The sequence below is a fragment of the Canis lupus genome, chromosome 6 (genome assembly GCF_048164855.1).
Source record: "Canis lupus baileyi chromosome 6, mCanLup2.hap1, whole genome shotgun sequence".
Taxonomy (NCBI): domain Eukaryota; kingdom Metazoa; phylum Chordata; class Mammalia; order Carnivora; family Canidae; genus Canis; species Canis lupus.
Window position 1 is genome coordinate 26,973,728 of NC_132843.1, and position 14,385 is coordinate 26,988,112.

The 14,385-nt window shown below is 38.4% G+C and overlaps 1 protein-coding gene across 2 annotated transcripts in view; it reads left to right on the forward strand.

Moving 5' to 3' along the window:
• GALNT1 (polypeptide N-acetylgalactosaminyltransferase 1) overlaps positions 1–14,385 on the forward strand; it is a 123,236-nt gene that overhangs the window by 23,848 nt on the left and 85,003 nt on the right. The gene's annotated exons all lie outside the window — the stretch shown is intronic.

Below are 14,385 nucleotides of genomic sequence, written 5' to 3' on the forward strand. Positions count from 1 at the left end.
GTGGCTAAGAGACCAAAGGCAATTATTTTTCTATATTGAATATCATCAGCTCTGTGCTCTTAATCTCTTTAGATTCTCTGCTTTGAATGACATGTCATAATAATGACATCCCAAATAATGTTTAATATTTTTCATGTTTAAAAATGAAATTAATACCTAGGATTTGAACTGTCTTACATGTAACATTTGTTTCTTTTTGGGGCACCAGGGTGGATTAGTGGTTGAGCATCTGCCTTTGGCTCAAGTGATTGATCCCAGGATCTTGGGCAAGTCCTGTATCGGACTCCCCACAGGGAGCCTGCTTCTCCCTCTGCCTATGTCTCAACCTCTCTCTCTGTGTCTCTCATGAATAAATAAATAAAATCTAAAAAAAAAAAAACCAACCCAGAAAAACACATTAGTTTCTTTTTGACAGAAGTAGAAAATAAGGGCAGCCCGGGTGGCTCAGCGGTTTAGCACTGCCTTCAGTCCAGGGCATGATCCTGGAGACCCGGGATCGAATCCCATGTCGGCTCCTTGCATGGACACAGTCCTCTGCCTGTGTCTCTGCCGCTCTCTTTGTGTCTCTCATGAATAAATAAATAAAATCTTTTTTAAAAATCTAAAAAAAAAAAGAAGTAGAAAATAATCCTGAGTCATTATTCTGAAACAGATGGAACATAGGTCACCTCAGTTTTCTGTTTTTATCCTCCTTGTGCCTGGAACTGTAGAGGGATACTTTTACAGAATGACAGAATCTTAGAATTTCAGGGAATAGACCAGCTATATAATGGGAGTCCAGTGCAAAATGAAGATGTGGGGCCCCTTTTCATTAAAAAAACTATTAAGAACTTGAAGACAGTGATGGCAAGCATTCACTCAATTTACGGCCCCTCTAAGTATGGTGCCTGTGTAATGGCACAGGTCACGGATCCATGAAACTGCGCTGCAAGGAACTCTTGGAATTCATTTAGTGCAGGTCCCTCCATTTATAAATAAGGACATGTAGCCTTTATATGCAACCAAATGCTGGTTAATTGTTACTCTATACTGTATAGGAAGATCAAAAACTCAGCATTAAAAAATTGATGCTTCTGAAGGTTTTAATTTTTTTTCCTACCTTTAAATCTGCAGCCATAGTTAGTGTGATTTAAAATTCCTGTCAGGTTTTCTCAGTAATCATAAAAATAGTGATGTGAGTAGTTGAAATAAATAATCCCAAATAATTTTATCCTGAAGTACTCATTCTCCATCCAACAAAGTCTTTTGTTTTTTCATCGATTATAGTTTTTGTCCTGCTGCAAAATTTATTGGCTTAGATTTAAACTTCTTTATTTTCTTGTAAATTCTCTGAGAGCTGGGAAAGAACCTACAGGATAGGGAATGAAATGCAGCCAAGGCCCTTTAAAAAATCTGCACTGTAGATGAACAAACTCTACAACTGAGAGTGGTACCTGTATCACTGTGGCAGATGTCCTGTTGCTCTTAGGACTCGTGGAAGAATAGGCAGCATGTATTTATTAAGGAAAATCTGCTGTACATACTCTTGTGCTGTAGTTTGAGCTATTAATCACAGATTCTGTTTGGTTTTTGTAGAATCACTTTAACTGTGACTGCTGATAGAAATAAATGGAAGCAACCTGCTATGTAAGCGTGATTCATGGTTAAATCACTTTAAAATTTGAATGTTGACCCTATAATGGCTACTCTTGGGGGACATTTTTGTATCTTCATTAGCTTCCACAGTTTTGTATGATGTTTTAACTCAGACAGTAAAATGCAAGTAAAACCTGGTCTTCTAGCCTTGCAGTCTCAGGTGAATACACTGTTTAGCTCACTGAAGAGAACTTTCAGAAAAGTTTATTATGAGTAAACAAATTGTTCATAACGTGAGAATTGAGAACACAATGAAATTAAGGGAGTTTGTAATGTAAATAGCTACTGGGTGGTAGAGCTGTCTCTCTCACATCACAGAAATCAATTTAGCTGGTGAGCTACAGTAAGAATTGTTGCCCTTCTGAATGAAATCATTTGGGGGTCATTTTTAATGTTTTGCTTGCTGTGTGTAGTTGCCTGCTAGAGTGCTGAATCCACTTGACCTAACTTTCAGCTTTTGGGCTTTTATTACAGTCCAGGGACTAACAAGGAGCCTTTGCTTCTCTGCAAGTTCAGGCCTATGATGTGGATCCTGGCCACCTCTTATACCACTGTTTGGGTAAAAACTGAGCAGGAAATATTCCTGTTTGAGAATGTTACTCTTTACAAAAAGGCCTTGAAATTTATTAAGTGCTTTATAGATGAAATTCACTAATGTGACAAACATTTATAAAATATGTATGATGTATAAGGCCCAGTGGTAGAGTGGGTGATAGATAAGATATAATTCCCATCTTTAAGAGATTAGACAAAAATAGCTGTAGTTAGCATAACAAATGTGATTCAGTGATTTAGTCATGGTTTGATAGTTATTAAGCACCTACCACTATGAATCAGACACTGCTCGATGCTGTATTCAGAAGTGCTTCTTCAAGGACTCACAGTCAAATGGCTGAACTTGGCAGACAAAAATATAACTGCGTGAAGACATCAGTAGAAGTGGTATAGAGGGGGAAGTCTGAGGAGGTGAGAACCCGTTCCTTGAGTCCTAGCAATGTGTTAGCAGGCACGGTCCTAAGTCCTGGGAATACAAGACCTCTGCCTTTACGGACCTTTGGCCTGAATCTTGTGAGTTCAACAGATGGACAAACAGAGGCCATATGAGACAGAGGAAACAACATATGTGGAGTCATGGAAGTGGGAGACATCATGGCGTATTTGGGGAAGTCAGTGAGATTGAATGCGACTGGGGCAGGGCACCTGAAGGAGGTGCAGAATGGAACTGAAGTGTGTGGTCAGGTATGGTAGGCAGAGTCCCAAAGGCTCTGCTTGGGACTCTGTTCTGGCTGGGTCCTGGCCCTTCTTTCCAGGCTCCTCTTCAACGACTGTCTCAGAGAAGTCTCTCCTGAGCACCCATTGTAAAGGAACTGCCCAGTCACCTACCAACATGCCACTTCCCTTTTGTTTATTTATAGAGTGTTCCTTATTAGCTGACACTTTTGTTTATGGTCTATATCCCAACACTTGACTAACGTTCCATGAGAGCATGAATCTGGTCTGTGGTATTGGTTGCTGTACCCCCAGCACCTAGAACCTAGCATAAAGCTTGCATTTAACAAAGGTTCATAGAGTAAATGTAGGTATAGTTTTTTTTTTTATATATATATAGTTTTTTTTTTACTATGAATTTTGGATTTTATCATGTGGACAAGCAGCTCTCAATATTGTTTCCCAGATTCCTTTATATTTAAAAATTATTGGAGACCTCAAAGAGTTATGGTTTTGTGGGTTATGTCTATTGATATTTAGGATATAAAAGATAAAAACCTAGGCATTAAAAAAAACACTTTAGGGATCCCTGGGTGGCGCAGCGGTTTAGCGCCTGCCTTTGACCCAGGGCGCGATCCTGGAGACCCGGGATCGAATCCCACGTCGGGCTCCCGGTGCATGGAGCCTGCTTCTCTCTCTGCCTGTGTCTCTGCCTCTCTCTCTCTGTGTCTATCATGAATAAATAAATAAAAATTAAAAAAAAAACATTTTAATTCATTTCAAATAAGCCCATTACATGTTAATATAAATGTCTGACTTCTCATACCAGATAGAAGATTCTTCTATCTTCTTTTGCATTCATTCCGTTGTGCTATCACATGTCATGTAGCCTCTGGAACTCAGCTATTTATGACAGACTGAGATAAAAAGGCAAATAATAACTTGGTATTAGTTTACAAATAGTTTTGACCTTGCAGACTCCTTAAAAGGGTATTGAGGACCCCTGGAGGTGGTCCCTGTATTACCATTTTAAGATTTGCTGCAATAGGTAGTTAGTTTTGAAACTTTTTAGTAGCAAGAATACATTTTCAGTTATCTTCTACCAAGCTCCAATGTATGGGACAGGTAAAAGTGCATATGTGTTGGAGGATAGGGAGGAAGAAGACGAGGAGGTTCCTAGGGCCCTGCTTTTCCTTTCTCATTTCTTTAGCTTAGCTGCCAAAATGAACCAAGGGAATATGATGTGTGTGAGTGAGAGTGCTGGGGGTTCTGGCAGGTGAGCATACTTGGAGATTTTCCAGTTTACCATAGCTTAGCCTTCAGTAATTTTTTTGTGCCTCTTTGAATCATAGTTTTATATATCATTTTAAGCATTGAAATACTTGTATTAATATTTTTTATCAAAGCCATTTTCCTTTAAGTACAGTATCATAGGTTTGCTTTCATAAAAAGATTTATTTGCAACCAGAGGCCTAATTTTGTTTCTGAGGTTTACTTTTTCAATTTTTTTGTAAGTAAGAAAACTGAAATTTGCAGCAACCTTATAGAAGTATTTTTACATCATTAGACATCATCTAACTCAGGTTTTTTAGACAATTTTTCTTTGCATGTTTGAGCATATGTAAAAATTTAGTCAAGGCCCAATACATAATCAAGATGAAAATAAGGAGCTGGAGTTGCCAAATAGAGGAAAGTTCTCATGGCCTGGAGAGGGGAGGAGAATGGCCCGCAGCTAGTTGGAGTGAGAGTGGAGCTTGGGCAGAGCTTTAAGCATTGTTACCACTAGCTGATTTTGGTATGGTACTGTATTGAAGTAATGTTATTTGTCTGCCGCAGGCAGCATTCTCAAGTTAGTTTATTTTGTTACATGGAACCATTTCTTTCTTTCTTTCTTTCTTTCTTTCTTTCTTTCTTTCTTTCTTTCTTTCTTTCTTTCTTTCTTTCTTTCTTTCTTTCTTTCTTTCTTTTTTTCTTTCTTTCTTTCTTTCTTTCTTTCCTTTCTTTCCTTTCTTTCCTTTCTTTCCTTTCTTTCCTTTCTTTCCTTTCTTCTTTCCTTTCTTTTCTTTCTTTCTTTCTTTCTTTCTTTCTTTCTTTCTTTCTTTCTTTCTTTCTTTCTTTCTTTCTTTCTTTTTTATTTATTCATGAGGGACACACAGAGAGAGGCAGAGACACAGGCAGAGGGAAAAGCAGGCTCCATGCAGGGAGCCCGATGTGGGACTCCATCCCAGGACCCAGGATCACGCCTGGGCCGAAGGCAGGCGCTAAACTGCTGAGCCACCCAGGGATCCCCCATGGAACCATTTCTAATTTTTTGTCTTTAAAAAGCTGATTGCAAGTTTCCTGTAAAGCTTTTGTTGTTGCAAATAAATCTTAAGTTTTGCCAGTCCTGTCCTTAGGGCATTTTATTTGACAGACAAAAGTAGCTCTGCTGAAACCTTCTATTCATTACCATCATTATTACCTGTATCATTAAAAGAGGGAGATCATGTATGTAATTATAACACAGTATTTATTAATCTCCAGCTTTATTGTCTACCTTACAAGACATGGAAGGAAAAATTGAGTGATGTGGAGAAAAGCAATGAAAATAATTATAGGACTAAAAGTACTGTCTTGGATTTGGAGTTAAATTTTTTAAGGCCATGATTTAATAAGTCAGCTTTATACCTGATTCTTATGAAAAGAGAAAGCCCTGTTAAAGAGTTATAAATAGGGTACATCTCCATAAAAGAATGAGATATAATTGGACTAATTGCCTTCTGGATTAGGTAAATTTAACATTTATAAGACCTGCCTAATGGTGATAATTACATTCTGAGTATCTTTAGAAATATGAAAGAATACTCATTTAACTTTTTTTTTTAGTAAATATTTAAGTGCCTACTTTGATCTCATCATAATTTAATTTTAATTTTATTTTTAAAGATTTTATTTATTCATTCATAGAGATACAGAGAGAGAGAGGGGCAGAGACACAGGCAGAGGGAGAAGCAGGCTCCATGCAGGGAACTCCACGCGGGACTCGATTCTGGGTCTCCAGGATCACGCCCTGGGCTGCAGGTGGCGCTAAACTGCTGCGCCACCGGGGCTGCCCATAAGTTTATTTTTTTAAACATTTTTAAAAAGTTTAAGTAATCTCTACTCAGTGTGGAGCTTGAACCCATGACCCCAGGATCAAGAGTAGCATGCTCTTAACAGCTGAGCTTGCCGGGTGCTCCCATAAGTTTATTTAAAAATTCCATTTATTTCAGTTTTATTTTTGGAATAGGTAGCATCATAACTTTTTTGAGTATCATCTCCAATTATTGATATTAAAATGTGCTGTTACTTCTTTGAAGTAGGTCAAGTCATATAGTATTAACAAGTCTGTGGATTGCTTCCCATTGTACTTTACATCAAGAGAAGAGAAAAAGGGGAGCCTGAGTGGCTCAGTGATTGAGCATCTGCCTTTGGCTCAGGTCATGATCCTGGGGTCTGGGATCGACGCTCATGTAGGTCTCCCTGCAGGGAGCCTACTTTTGCCTCTGCCTATGTTTCTGCTCCTCTCTCTGTCTCTCATGCATGAATAAAAATCTTAAAAAAAAAAAAAAAGAAAAATACTTATAGTTTCATGTTATTTTATGTTTAATAAAAAAAATAATTGTTACAATGTTGTGGGGAAATAATAATAGGTGCCTTGTTGGAGATAGCAGTGCCCCCCCAATCCCTTACTCCTGATGCTTCTACCTGACCATTCAATTTCTTTTCTTTCTGATGGCTCTTACTGCTTTCTATGATAGAATTTAGTTTACTTACATTTTTGTTTGCTATCTGTAGGTCTCCTTTCACATAGAGTTTTTGAATGCATTAATCTGTTTAGTTTACTGATATATGCACATGCCTAGAACAGCATTTGGCAGATATTTGTTAGTTTGATGAATTATTTTTCTTTTGGCCCTTAGAAGTAGAGATATGGGAAAAATGCTCAGCGAGGAGACTATTCAAAATGTTTAGAGGCTCATAAAACAAAAAAAACAACAAAAACCAAAATGTTTAGAGACTTCAGTTTCTAGAAATGTGGCAGATTACAGATATTTTTTTAAGTTCCTCTTTATGAAACATTAAAAATACTGGACCAAATATTCAAAATATTTAAAGAAATGCATAGTTGGGCTGACAAGTAAGGAACTCCTCAGGGGTCAAAAAAAAAAGAAATCTTGAATCTAGAGAGATAAACTAATGGTGATACTGGCTGCTATGCTGGGAGTTCTGGTATTTGTAGATTCCTAGAAGCCTAGAGCTTTGGACTTTGCTCTTAGGGTGACTATGCGGTACTAGGTAGAGTCTAGGGATCCAGCAAGGTGAGAGGTTGCAGAGACTGTGAATAAAGCTGAAATTTCCTGAACAGTGTTGGTGGGTAAACCAGGGGAAAAAATGAAACATTTGTCCCACGTTATGGGGGAAATGTTGAGTGGGATAAGAAGAGTTGCCTCTCTCACCCTTTCATAGGAGAGATAAGTCTTCCTTGAGAAATGGTAATGACAAGTTCAGTTTCACTGGATTTGGGGTTGGGGCTCATACTACTTGAATGGAGCAAAAAAAACCTAAGCCAAGAATTTTGTGAAAGTGGTCTCAGGTTGTTAGGCCTGAGAAGCAGATTGTGAGGAAATATAGAGAACACGGACCTCAGGGAATTGACACAGATAAAGTTTCTAGGAACATGAGCTCACAATTGAAAAAATAAAAAACACTTCATATAAGCCACCATGAGTTAATCAGCTGAACTAGGAAACCGTGTAGTCGGGCATTCAGAAACTGCAGATATTGTAGTTGTCAGGTACAGCATAGAATATAAATATTTAATGGGTTCAGAGAGTAAAAAAATATGGCTAAGGAACAAGAGGCTATCAAAAGTAGTTAGACACGCTGAATTCAGCAATGTATAAAGGAAAATACTACGTATTGAATAAAGGGTTTATTCCAAGAAGACAGGCTGGGACAATTAGAAAATGCATTAGGGGGATCCCTGGGTGGCGTAGCGGTTTGGCGCCTGCCTTTGGCCCAGGGCGCAATCCTGGAGACCCGGGATCGAGTCCCACGTCGGGCTCCCGGTGCATGGAGCCTGCTTCTCTCTCTGCCTGTGTCTCTGCCTCTCTCTCTCTCTCTCTGTGACTATCGTAGATAAATACATAAAATTTAAAAAAAAAAAAAAAAAGAAAATGCATTAGAAAATCTGTTTATGAAGTTATCCACAAAAACAGTTTAAAACTTAATTTTAGGGCAGCCCCAGTGGCGCAGCGATTTGGCGCCGCCTGCAGCCTGGGGTGTGATCCTGGAGACCTGGGATCGAGTCCCACATCGGGCTCCCTGCATGGAGCCTGCTTCTCCCTCTCCCTCTGCCTATGTCTCTGCCTCTCTCTCTCTCTGTCTCTCATGAATAAATGAAATCTTAAAAAAGAAAAAAATTCAGTATTCTTTTAGGATACAAAAAACTAAGGAGTAGGAGAGATATTCCATAACCTTCTTAAGGCATTCCTCATCTCTCCAGCATTGTATCGGAGCTGCTAGTCAGTCAGTATGGCCAAAAAATAAATAAGGTAGATAGTTTCAAGACTATAAGGAATGAACAAAATGGTTTTCCTTCAAGTCAGTTTGAATATGTCACAGAAATTCAAATCCACAGATAAATCTTTAGGGTTTATAATAGTTACTGAATATAAGATTAATATAGTAAAATCACTTCTATTATTCTAACCTAACAGCTTACAATAAAAAAGTGATATTTCACAACAGTTTTAAAAAAAAGCTACCTAGGAATAAATATCAAAAGGCAAGATCTTTATATAGAAAGTTATAAAAGTTATATTGGAAGACATTAAAGAAGACCCAAGTAAATTTGGGGGCCAATGATGTTCATAGGGAGAAAGTCTGTCTTGTAAATTTATCAAGTAATCTGTATTTAATATATAAATTCATGCTATAAAAACCCTGCAGGGAATGGTTTTTATTGCTTTGTTTTTGTGGAACTTGACAAGTTAATCCTAAAATTTTTTTGGAAAAGCAATGGCCAAGAATAGCCAAGATAATTTTCTGAAGACCACTTGTTCTACTAGATTTTAAGACTTAATATGAAACTTTAGTAATTGAAATCATGTAATAATTGGGTAAAGATAGACAAATAGGTAATGGAAGAAAATTGAAGTGAAAAACGGAACTGGACATACTTGGAAATCTGATATATGACAGAGCTAATGTTGCAAATCAAATAAGGAAATTGAATACTCAGTAAATGATATTGGTATTGTTACTTAGCCACATTGGGGAAAAAAAAGATTTCTTACCTCGCATCATATGAAAAAAAATAATTCCAGATGGATTAAAAACTTAGTTACGAAATGAAAAATGTAAACTTTCAGAATAAAACTATTTTATGACGTCAGGCTTTCTTAACTAGATGCTAAAAGCAGAATTGTTACAGGAGAAGGTGAATAAATGTGGCTAAATTAAGGTCTTTTATTTCTTTACAACAGAGTGCAGAGATTAGTCAGAAATACAGAAATAAAAGATTTCTAACATAAAATTGACAAAATTTTTATCACAGTAAATATACACACATATGTATGTATATATGTCAGTACACATATATATGCCAATGTGAAAAAGAGAAATGGGCAATAGAAAAACCATTTCATACAAGAAAAATGAATAGCCACTAAATATTTGTCAACAAGGAAATGTAAATGAAAACTACATTGATTACAAAACTTGGACATTTCAAGTATACCACTGCTGTACTCTATGGCAAAAGTCAGTAAACTCTGTAAAGCTCCACAGAGTAAATATTTTAGGCTTTGCTGGCCATACAGTCTTTGGTGCAGTTACTCAGCTTTGCCGCGATAGTGCAAAAGCAGCCATAAACCATTCGTGAAGAAATAGAATGAGTGTGGTTGTGTTTTCATAAAATTTTGCTTATAAAAATAGCAGTTTGCCAACCCCAGCCCTGTGGCACCAAAGAAAAGTTGGTGAACCATTAACAAAAGTTAATAAACTATTAATACAGCAATGTGGACAAATCTTAAAAACATGTTGGAGTAAAAAGGTAGCAAAAGAATGCATTATACTATGATTCTGTTTGTATAAGTTTTGGAGGTGACTATAAAAAGAGTACAGATGTATGGATTTTACCATGATTACTGGGATTTGACTGATTTTGAATTCTGGTCTTGACGAAGTCTTTGTGACTTTGGCCAAATTACCCAACCGTTTAAAGTGTCAGTTTTCTTAATCTGTGAGGTGATGAGTTTATTTATTTGTTTATTTATTTTTAATTTTTATTTATTTATGATAATCACAGAGAGAGAGAGAGGCAGAGACATAGGCAGAGGGAGAAGCAGGCTCCATGCTCCCGGAGCCCGACGTGGGACTCGATCCCGGGTCTCCAGGATTGCGCCCTGGGTCAAAGGCAGGCGCTAAACCACTGCGCCACCCAGGGATCCCCAGGTGATGAGTTTAATAGTACCTAGCTCACTGGTTGTTGGGAGGATTATGTTACAGAGTCCTCTGAATGAGCTGAGCACTCAGTAAGTTGTGTTTTCCTTCTTTAACTTTTATCCCCATTAAAGAAAAAAATAGCCTTTATAGCTTTAGGAACTCTAGTTTGTTTTGTTTGTTTTTTTTTTTTTTTATCCAGCTTTCCATGGCACATGGCTAATGGGACTAGTAGTAAGGCTTGAAATGTCTTGAAGTCTTGATGAGTAATGTTTCATTTCTTTATTTAGCACAGTTTATGAGACACTGTTTTTTTTTTTTTTTTTTTAAGGTTTTTATATTTATTTTAGAGAGAGCATGAGTGGAGGAGGGAGGGGCAGAGGAGAGAATCTTCAAACAAACTTCTCCCTGAGCAGGAGCACCAGCCCAAGATCATGACCTGAGCCCAGTCAGCTGCTTAATGGAGTGAGCCACCCAGGCGCCCCCTCTGATATTTTTAATTAATTATTTATTTAAAATAAATATTTATTTGAGAGAGTGCATGAGCAGGGGGGAGGGGCAGACTGAGAGGGAGAAGCAGACTCCTCACTGAGCAGGGGCATCCCAGGATCATGACCGGAGCCCAAGGTAGATGAGCCACCCAGGCACCCCTCTGCTTTGGGTTTTTTGTTTGTTTGTTTGTTTTAATTTATGATAGTCACAGAGAGAGAGAGAAAGGCAGAAACATAGGCAGAGGGAGAAGCAGGCTCCATGCACCGGGAGCCCGACGTGGGATTCGATCCCGGGTCTCCAGGATCGTGCCCTGGGCCAAAGGCAGGCGCCAAACCGCTGCGCCACCCAGGGATCCCCCTCTGCTTTGTTTTAATGTCATGTTTAAATCACCCAAATTCATTTTTTAAAAAATATTTTATTTATTCATGAGAGACACAGAGAGAGAGAGAGAGAGAGGCAGAGACACAGGCAGGGGGAGAAGCAGGCTCCATGCAGGCAGCCCGACGCGGGACTCGATCCTGGGTCTCCAGGACCAGGCCCCAGGCTGAAGGCAGTGCTAAACCACTGAGCCACCTGGGCTGCCCCAAATCACCCAACTCATTGAAGCTTGCTATTGACAGAAACAGCATCCGTTGTCACTTAACGTTCCTCTGTAGCATTTAGCATTATGGAAAACTCCTTTCTGAGAACTTAGTTCTAGGTTGGTTTTATGTGTCCCTCTAGATTCTGCTCTGACCTCTTAGACCTTTTGGTTCGTCAAATGTGCATGTTCTGCTTACTCCTAAAACTTATGACTTCTCAGCTTCCTCAGCTGAAACATGAAGATAAAACCCACTTGAAAGGTTTGTTATTAGGCTAACATTTTCCTATACACTATTACCTGTAGAGGAACCCTATACCCACAGATTCAGATTCATTTATGCTTGGGGTAGAGTCTTGTATGAAGACAAACAACTTTGTGAGTGGTTCTTCTTCCATTTGGGCAGCAGTCATACCTGGATGTAATGTGTATGGAACACTGCAGGCAGTCTGACATTTTCCCCTTGATCTCTGTGCCCTCAGCCAGACCACCTGGAAGCCTTTATCACAGGTATTCATGGTGACTGAGGCCTTCCTAAGAATGGGACATTGTCTAACTCTTCTTTGCTCTCCCTGATCTGGTGAAATGGTTGGCATAGAGTAAGTGGTGTTATTAAATTGAAGTTAAATGAATCAATGTATTCATGCCTTGATTTTGTTCACAAAACACTAATGTTTGCAATATTTGGCCTGCCAGAGTAGGATGTTAAATCCATTCATAATCCTAACTTAGCTTTTAGCCATCTGGAACAAAGTTAAAAGTTATTTCTTTGTATTTCAGAAGATTCTAACATATATAAAAGTAAAAGAAATAGTAAAATGAGTCCCCTTAAACCTGTATCCATCTCCCATACTCGGTGAAGGTAAGATTTGCCATAGGTGCTTCACCTTTTTTTTTTTTTTTTTAAAGATTTTATTTATTTATTCATGAGATACAGAGAGAGGCAGAGACATAGGCAGAGGGAGAAGCAGGAAGCAGGCTCTCTTTGGAGAGCTTGATGCTGGACTCAATCTCAGGACCCCAGAACCCTGACCTGAGCTGAAGGCAGATGCTCAACCATTGAGCCACCTAGGTGTCCTGATGCTTCACCTCTTAATTCCCTCCACCCCTGTCTCCCAAGCACAGGTATTTGAAAGTAATACAAGACATCATGTCATTTTATCTCTAACATTCTTCAGTGTGGCTCTTTCAAAAATGAAAACATTTTTTCAAATGTAGCCATAATGCTGTTATTCCTGATAAAACTAACAATAATAATTCCTTAGTATCATCTAATACCAGTGGGTAGTCAGATTTCCCCAATGGGCCCCAAAAAGTCTCAATTGGTTTATACATTCAGGAGTCAAATCCACACATTACATTTGATTTTTATGGGGGGGAACCCCACAACTCTTTTATGGAGAAATAGAAAAATACCTAAGTTTTTAATATTTCTCTTCCTTTCTCCTTTGCTCTTTTTAAAATAACTCTCCCTCCAGATTAAGGTTCTTTATCATAAAACCATGAACTTTGGTATATCAGGTAAAGCTTTTATCTTCCCCTTTAAGACTGCTTTGCTGTTCTTTTTTTGGTAATCAAACACTTCATGTATATAGGGCAGTACTACAGTTAACAGCACAGCAAAATGCAAAACTGAAAGTTATAGTTAAATTTAACTGTTCTCTGCAGTGCTGTTAGTACTTGTCATTAAAGCGGTAAAATTATTTTACATTAATTAAAAAGTATATGCTCTTCGATAATGTTTAAATGTATCTTAACTATTTTAGTTATTCCTCTTGAATTTATAGTTCTAAGAAGGAAGCTACATCGAGGCTGTAACATAGTATGTGTGTTTGAAAAAAATCTGTGAACGTAGTAAGTTCTCTAAATCTGAAATGGAGAAAGGTCATCTGCAGAAAAAATTCTTAGTTTTTATTACTAATAAAGTAAAACATGTGCAGCTGTTTAGTGTAAGTAGGAAGGAGAGAGAACCCAAGTATTTAGAGGTTTTTGCAGAATACAATTTTGAGAATTCAGTGGAATTGAAAAAAATGCAGAAGAAATATTTTGAGTTTTTGATATGAATATAGCAGGATTCTTTCAGGGATTTAAAAAAATTTTTTCCTGTTAACTTTCTATTACCTCCTCCTCCTCCTCCTTCCTCCTTCTCCTTCCCCTTCCTCCTCCTTCCTCCTCCTTTCTTCTTTTTTTTAGATTTATTTATTCAAGAGAGAGACAGAGAAAGGCAGAGCCATAGGCAGAAGGAGAAGCAGGCTCCCTGCGGAGAGCCGGATGTGGGACTCAATCCCAGGACCCTGGGACCACGACCCCAGCCAAAGGCAGGCATAACCAACTGAGCCACTTAGGCACGCCCTTTTCTATTACATTCCTTTTTTTTTTTTTTTTTAGAAGTTTGGTTATCTTTTTTTTTTTTTTAATTTTTTTATTTATTTATGGTAGTCAGAGAGAGAGAGAGAGAGAGAGAGAGGCAGAGACATAGGCAGAGGGAGAAGCAGGCTCCATGCACCGGGAGCCCGACGTGGGATTCGATCCCGGGTCTCCAGGATCGCGCCCTGGGCCAAAGGCAGGCGCTAAACCGCTGCGCCACCCAGGGATCCCCCTTTTCTATTACATTCTTAAATGTAAACATCCTAATTGCAGTGGATTTTTGTTTTTGGTTCTGAGATCAGGAAGCAAATCCTATTATCTGCCCCCAAAGGGCTAAAAAAAATTCCAGGAAAGGCTCTTGGGATGATATGGCCTAGTAAGCATCTCAGCTAGTATCCTTGCAGAAGCCATCTGATTCTGCCAGATTGAGGGAGTGAGGCAGAGAAGAGTTATTCACAGAAACCAAAAGCAAGGGTCCAGAGAGTCGAGTAAGATCAGCAGGAGAGAATGCAGAGCAACCACTAACCTTATAAGCTAAGAAACAAAATTAAGTGGCATTAGGGAGAAACCAAATAAGTGAGAAATCAAATTAGGAAAAAAAAAATCCACAAAAATGAATGTACCACATTGCTGAC